General features: G+C 36.5%; 1 long non-coding RNA gene across 1 annotated transcript; it reads left to right on the forward strand.

The window, feature by feature from the left end:
* The first annotated feature begins 1,503 nt into the window (after positions 1 to 1,503).
* On the forward strand, positions 1,504 to 6,555 carry LOC149168603 (uncharacterized). The gene is made up of 2 exons (XR_016259334.1): positions 1,504 to 1,789; positions 5,914 to 6,555. It is a non-coding gene; the product is annotated as an uncharacterized LOC149168603 (long non-coding RNA).
* Positions 6,556 to 7,631: the final 1,076 nt, after the last annotated feature.

A 7,631-nucleotide genomic window follows, 5' to 3' on the forward strand; every position in this document is an offset into this window, starting at 1 on the left:
CAACACCACTAGAATAATCTAGTCATTGATGTACTTTTGCGAAGAACTTCCCCTATATGTTGGCTATCCCTATCTACTAGCTAACTCTTCTTCTACTTTTTCTCCCCTTTGACATCAATGACAAAGGGCTACATGAGTTCTACTCCCCTTATGCTTATGTATTTTTTTCCTATAATGATGGAAACATAAGTTTCCTTGGTGGCAAATGTTTTGTCTGTAATACTCCCCCTATGATTGTGTTGTAGATGAACAACACTTTTCTCCTGCAATGCACCTTGTGAAAAAGACAGTGTGTGGTGGACTACCTTTATCTACTGCTCCTTTTACTAAGATGGTGAAGAAGAGATGATGCAGGAGCATCTCAGCATCCAACCCATTTTTCAAAAAATCAAGCGCACTTGATCAGACCTAGGGGTCTTGGCATTTACTAAGGGAGTGGGTTCCCTAATTTTTGAATTATTTAATTTATTAAATGAAATTCTAGAAAAGGTGATTCATAATCTAGAAGTCTGAGTCCACAAGGCTTTGGATTGGCAGTGAATGGGTGCATTGTTAAAGCACTCCTTGTGATAGGTCATCGGTTCAAATCCCCTGTGGGTCTAGTCTAAAAAGAAAAAACTAGAAGTATGAATAGATAGGATTAGTTGGGTGAGAATCTATCTTGTTAGGCATGGGAGATTGTAGGGGGAGATCTTAGCATGATCTTAGGATAAGATTAGCATGATTTTATGATAAGTTAGAAGAATTGTTGGATCTAAACCAATATGTATAGTTAATTTTATTAACCATTGTAAGTGTATAAGCATGAGGAGACAGAAACAAAATAGAAAGGAAGGGGATAGAGTGTGTGTTTGTTAGGAAGGGTCGGGACAGAGCACACCCACACTAGAATAATCCGGCCATTAATTTGTAATATTTATGATGTAATGAACTTTATATGTGCATTATATCTATGACCAGATTATGTATTTTTGTGATTTAATTTGTGTGATTGATGATATTTGAGTAAGAATATATACACACATATTGTGTGGGTAGCTTGTGCAATGGGCTTATCAACGACTATGATTCCCGTCGACATTAGCTACAAGAAATCCTTCCTTTAGAAGGGTTTGAATACTTTTGAAGTTGAAATTGAATTTTAAAGTTCGTTGTTTTGCTCTAAAAGGTGTTAATGAATGAAATTCCCCAAAATTCCCTTATACGGCATTTTGGCGTTAAGAGTCAGAAATCACAAATTCACTTTAAACGATGGAGTAGCCAAAGAAATATTGGTGGGACCTTTAGTCGGGTAATTTTGGTTGAATTCAACCCCACCTTACTCGAGTATTTTTATTTCACAGTGTTGTGTTGACTCCTGATTAAGCCAACAAGCCAACCTCCAAACCTTCCAACTAAGCATTGATAGCAACTAATTCTGTACTTTTCTTTGGGTTTTGGCTTTATAAAGAAAGAAGAGGTTTTCTTCCATAGTTTAGAATTTTATGGGAATTAAACAGTAAAGCAGGGTTAACCAGAGAGAGTTTGGTACCATGGATGTGAAGGTTGTCGATGTCATTGGCATCGGAGTGGTATCAGAGCGGATTAAATTGCTTATTTGATTTATGAAATATTTGAGTTCAGATTTGAATATTTAATGACATAATAAGATATCCTAAAGAGAAAACGAAGTGATGATTTGTTTGATGTGAAGTACTGAGATCAGCAAGTGATATCTTGACCGGTAGTTGGAGTTCATGTAGGCTCTTTGGAGCAGGAAATAGAGTTTGGTTACATTCTTTAGAATCAGGTATGTTTCTTTTGTAGTTGATGCTAGAATGAACATATAAATGTTATTTGGAACTAAGAACATATGCAAGTTTTTGTAGATGTAGAACAGGTTTGTTCTTTGAGAGAATTCAGTCAAAACAATGGTGATTAGAAGATTATCCTATCAAAGGAAATGATTGCCTTGATTATATTGTTGTCGAATCAGTGAAATATTTGGAAACTCTGTTAGGATTTAGTGGCGAACAATTGAATATATTGAGATCTGGAAGCTAAAGGGCTATAAATTGCATATGGTTATAGACCATAGTGTAATTGTAAAGAGGTGTAGTTTCTGTGTGAAAGTGGATGGTAAAATGAACAGTAATCATAGTCAACTGAGACTTTAAGCATACAGGTGAATGACATGCAGATTTATTTCTAATAGATGTTTGCATAATATCTATTATGAAGTGGTAGTGGACATAATAGTCAAGGAGAAGAGACCGCGGAAGAGCATGGGACTAAGTTGTGAGGTATGTGGGGTTGTGAAACTGTGAAGAGAAAACTGACAAAGTAGCGTGGAGCATGAAGTGTAGAGGCTAGAACTAAATTGAGACCTATGCGTGGAAATCTGCTTTAGAGAACCTGCATGGAGTTTTTGCTATTTGCAGGCTTGTACATTGATGAGATTCCTGTGGCATATAAGTATTTAAATTAGTTAACATTCGAAGGTTATTTGCCAGAAAGAGAACCTAAAGACTTTTTTTAAATGACATTTTATTGATCATCAGGCTCTAAAGTTGATCCTTCAGAATGAGAAGGAACATTTGAAGATATATGAAGGTGTGTGAGCGGGTCAAATAAAGTGTTGGACAGAACACCCTTTAAAAGTGGGGACATAGAAATGTTCTTGGGAAATACAGAGAAAATTACTCTTTGAGGAATAAACCAAAAAAGGTATGCTCTTGGGAGAGCTTAGATTTAATGAATTTGACAGAGGATGTTTTCTGCTTTGGGAGGAAAGTAGAAGCATGTTTTGTGGGAGTCGAAGAATAGTAAATTTGCAGTAGTAAAATTAGAACAGATAGCACTGGAGCAATGAAAGGAGTGGTTTTAGAGTGAAGAGGTAGCAGTAAGAGGGAAGGAAATTTGTGACAATTTTACAGCTAGAGGAGTTGTGATTGAGAAAGAAGAGCATGTGAAGCTCTTAGAGAAAGAAGGAGATTTGTGGTAGAACAACCTTACAGTAGATGGTTGTAACAATTCCAGGTGAGGTTGGAACACAAGGAGAACAAGGGAAGTTCTCGGGAGGAGTGCAAAAACCTGAAGAGCAAAGGAAGCTCAGAGTGAACGTTCAAGAGAAAGAACCATAAGGTTACCAAAATCCCAGGTATAGAGGTAGGAAACTTGGTGATGTATTTACAACTGGGTGAAATAGACTTGCTATTGTAGAGGCTTAATGGACAAAGAGAAATTCACAAAAGGAAAGGAGAAGATGACTATTGATAGTCATGCCCAAGGTTCAAAAAGAAGCCACAAAAAAATGGAGGAGAATACCAAAGAAAATGGAATAAAGATAGAGAAAATTAGTGAAGAATAATTTGACCAAGAAATGGTTGAGATGAGGTAACAACTCAACAAAATGATGGTGCTGCTACAGGAGAATGCAAAAGACTAGATGTTTGGATGGAATGTAAGGAAGATATTCAAGTGGCATGTAATGAAATTGAAAAGCCTAAAAAGCTTGAAGAGCAAGTTGAATGCTTGGATGGAGAAATAAAAACTCAGAGGAATTGAGTTTAGACAGAGGCCATTGAACGGAGAAGAAGTTCACTTATGTGAATCAGAGAAAGGATTTATCCTTGGAGAGGAGGAAGAAGAGGATGAAGGACTTATTTCAAGTTTTGTGAACTATTGTGGAAGTTCATATCAATGTGAGAATGTGCTAACAAAGGAATCAGTTAGGGCGAGGGAGCCTTGTCTTTTTAAAACTAACATATTGTGTATGGATGTAGGTTTTGCAGGTACCAAGAATGATGAATGGTCATTTGCAGCAGGCACAATGATAGAGGGAGGCAAAAGGATATCTTTTCAAAGCATGAAAGAAGAATAAGGTATAGAATTATCTTATAAAGGTGAACTTCTGCTACAGTAAGAAAGAGAAGACTGAAGAATTGTTTTGAAGAAGCGTGAGGAAGATGAGACAAAATTATCTTGAAAAGACAATAAGAGGGAAAATTATACAAAGTTGTGTAATGCAATTATTGGAGGACAATTGCAGGAACTGGTTTGTGAAGAAAACAAGGCAAAATTGGTTTATAAAAAGAAAACCATAAATGAGTAAAAGCATTTGAAATATGAGGAAGGGTTACAATTGTTGGAAAAGTTGCTGGAAGAATATGAGTCAGTAAGGGAGATTATAGTCAAAGAGGAGAAATGTTCATATGTGCCTGGCACCAAAATATGTTTTCAACATTCGAGGAAGTTGTGGTAAATCTAAATTTACAAATTGATTATGAAAATGCAGGCCTAGAAAATAAAGATGAACACGAGATTGTAATTAGAGAAATGGAAGCTAATCTATTTCTTAAAGATGGAGTCAAAGCTCAAGTAAAACATTCAGATTTAATGTTCAGTCACTTTGAAGAAGAAATGAGATTTTTAGAGGAATGGCTAGAAAAAGATGTAAGTGGTGAAAACTACAAGAAGTTTTCATTGACTAATTTAGAGAAGCAGATCAGGGAGCCACACAGCAGTGGCTTAGAGGAGGAGGAGATACAGTAAATTATAGGTAGCAGCAACAGTAACTTTCAAAAACCAAGGAGCAACAAGTACTAGCAAGAGGATAGTTTCGATGTGGAGGTAGACATGATAAGCAGGATGATGATGAAGGTGCCTAGTAAGAGACAAAATAATGTGAGAAGAGTAGTCAATAGCAGGAGGCAAATGACTGCATATGGGAGCATCATCAAGGAGAATGGACAATTGTGGCATAAGGTTTGGAAGCTTGGAGAGGTAGACATGATAAGAAGGATGATGATGAAGGTGCCTAGTAAGAGACAAAATAATGTGAGAAGGGTAGTCAATAGCAGGAGGCAAATGACTGCATATGGGAGCATCATCAAGGAGAATGGACAATTGTGGCATAAGGTTTGGAAGCTTGGAGAGTTAAAGGTATCAGTAGAAGAAGCACTGGAACAACAACATGATAAAATGGGTCATCAACTACAACACAAAGTTTGGGATCCAGGAAGATTGTGACATCAAAGACTTATGACTAGGAGGTCATAAATTTTTCTACCTTGGGAGTCTGATGCAGGAGCATCTCAGATTCCAAGTGATTTTTCAAAAAATCAAGCACACTTGACTAGACCTAGGGGTCTTGACATTTACCAAGGGAGTGGGTTCCCTAATTTTGTAATTATTTAAATTATTATTGAAATTCTAGAAAAGGTGAGTCATAATCTAGAAAACTAAATAGATAGGATTAGTTGGGTGAGAACATGCCTTGTTAGGCATGGGAGATTGTAGGGTAATATCTTAGCATGGTCTAAGGATAAGATTGGCATGATTTTAGGATCAGTTAGAAGGATTGTAGGATCTAAACCAAATTATATTGTTCCTTAGTTTTATTAATCATTGTAAGGCTACATGCATGAGGAGGCAAAGAAACATAGAAGAAAGCAAGGGGATAGGGTGTGTGTTAGTTATGAAGGGTCGGGGAAGAGAACGCCCACGCTATAATAATCAGGACATTAATTTTTTCATGGTTATGATGTAATGAATTTTCTGTGTGCATTAGATCTGTAACCGGGTTGTGTATAACTGTGATTTAATTTATGTCTGATTAATGATATTTGAGTAAGAATATATACATAGAGATTGTGTGTGCAGCTTGTGTAATGGGCTTATGAACAACTGTGATTTTTGTAGACTTTAGCTATAGGAATTTCCTTTAGAAGGGTCTAAATACCTTTGAAATTGAAATCGAGTTTTGATGGAGAGTGTGAAACTCAAATAGAGGAATGAGTGGTCAAAGGACTGCATAGAATTTCAAGTGATCCAATTTTGTAATATGGCATTTTCATATTGAAGATTGACGGATGTTGAACATAGGATGTAAATGCATTAAGGATGGATTTATCATTCTGGTTATAATTGCAGGTTCATTTCGTGGTGAATTGCTACACTGGAACATTTTGATTATTCGAGTTGCCGACTTGATTTGTGAAATGTTTGTTGAACGCGCCTGGAACATGGATCGAGCAATTGGGAGACACTGGCATGGGCTCTCTGCATTGGGCGAAGTAGTTATGTGTTGATAGAGCTGAAGTTTGTCGTATTTCTCTGAAAAGTGTTAAACAATGAAATTCCCCAAAAGGCCTTTATGGCGAATTGGCGTTAAAAGCCAGAAATCACAAGTTCCCTTGAAAAGATGAAAAAACAAAATAAATAATGGTGGCACCTTTAGTCGGGTCATTTCTGTTGAAGTCAGTCCCGATCTTACTCGAGTCTTTTTATTTCATAGTGTTGTGTTGACTCCCAACTTAGCGACAAGCCGACCTACTGACCTTCCGAGTCACCGACTACGCATTGACAGCAGCTGATTCTGTAATTTTCTTTGGGTTTTGGCTTTATAAATAAAGAAGAGGTTTCAAGCCCGAGTTCATAATTTGGTTGGAAATTTAGACAGTAAAGCAGGGCTAACTAGAAAGAGTTTGGAACCAGGGATGTGAAGGTTGTTGATGTTGTCAGCATCAAGAGATCACTTCCATCTTCTATCTAAGATACTCAAAAGTTTCTCTAGGTAGTTGTTTGGTAAATATATCTGCAACCCATTCTTTTGAGGAAATATATCCTAATTTGACAATTTGATCAGCAACCTGCTCTCTGAGAAAATGATACTTGATGGGAATATTTTTCGTCTTTGAGTGCATAACAGGGTTTTTAGAGATATTAATAGCACTAGTGTTATCACATGTAATGGGCATAGGTTGACCATAATTTACCTAAATGTCTTGGATATTTTTCTTCCTCCATAGAACGTGGGTGCAACATGATTTTGTTGCAATATACTCTGTTTCAATCGTGGATAAGGAAATTGAAGTATGTTTCTTGTTGAGCCAGGAGACTAGACAACTACTTATAAAGAATGCTCCTCCACTGGTGCTTTTCTTGGCATCAATACTACCAATCTAATATGCATTTCTATAAGCTTTGAGAGTGAAATATATGCTTCTTGGAAGCCATAAGCCAAACTATATGGTCCCTTGCAAGTACCTGAATATCCTCTTCACTGCATGTGCATGACTTTCCTTTGGATTTTACTTAAATCTTCCCACTAATCCCACTTCTTGCATAATATATGGTCTTGAGGTTGTTAACTAAAGTAAACATCCAATCATAGACCTATACATGGTCTGATTTACCTCTAGAGATTCATCTTCCTTGTTGAGTTTAACTCTTGTTACCATGGGTGTGCTCACAGGTGTACAGTTCTCCATGCTAAATTTCTTCAATATTTCTTTAAGATATTTAGTTTGAGAAATTAGAAATCATTTTATTGATTGATGCACCCATAATCCAAGGAAAAATGACAATTCTTCCAAAATAGACATTTCAAATTCTTTCTGCATATCAGCTGCAAAACTTTGACTCATTAAATCAACATCACTATTAAAAAATATGTTGTCCACATAAACAACAACAATCAAAAGATTTTCATTTCAGCTTTAATATACAAACTGATGTATGTTGTTCCCTTTTTGAAGCCTTGTCGTTGCAGGTATTTATCCGGCATTGAGTACCAAGCCCTAGGTGCTTGCTTTAGCATAAATGGCTTTCTTATAGCTGCACACATGGTCTTTGTCTTTTAATAGCTA

The sequence above is a fragment of the Pinus tabuliformis genome, chromosome 4_2, assembly GCF_031772625.1.
Source record: "Pinus tabuliformis cultivar Carrire ecotype Pingquan chromosome 4_2, CPIR1, whole genome shotgun sequence".
Classification (NCBI taxonomy): Eukaryota; Viridiplantae; Streptophyta; class Pinopsida; order Pinales; family Pinaceae; genus Pinus; species Pinus tabuliformis.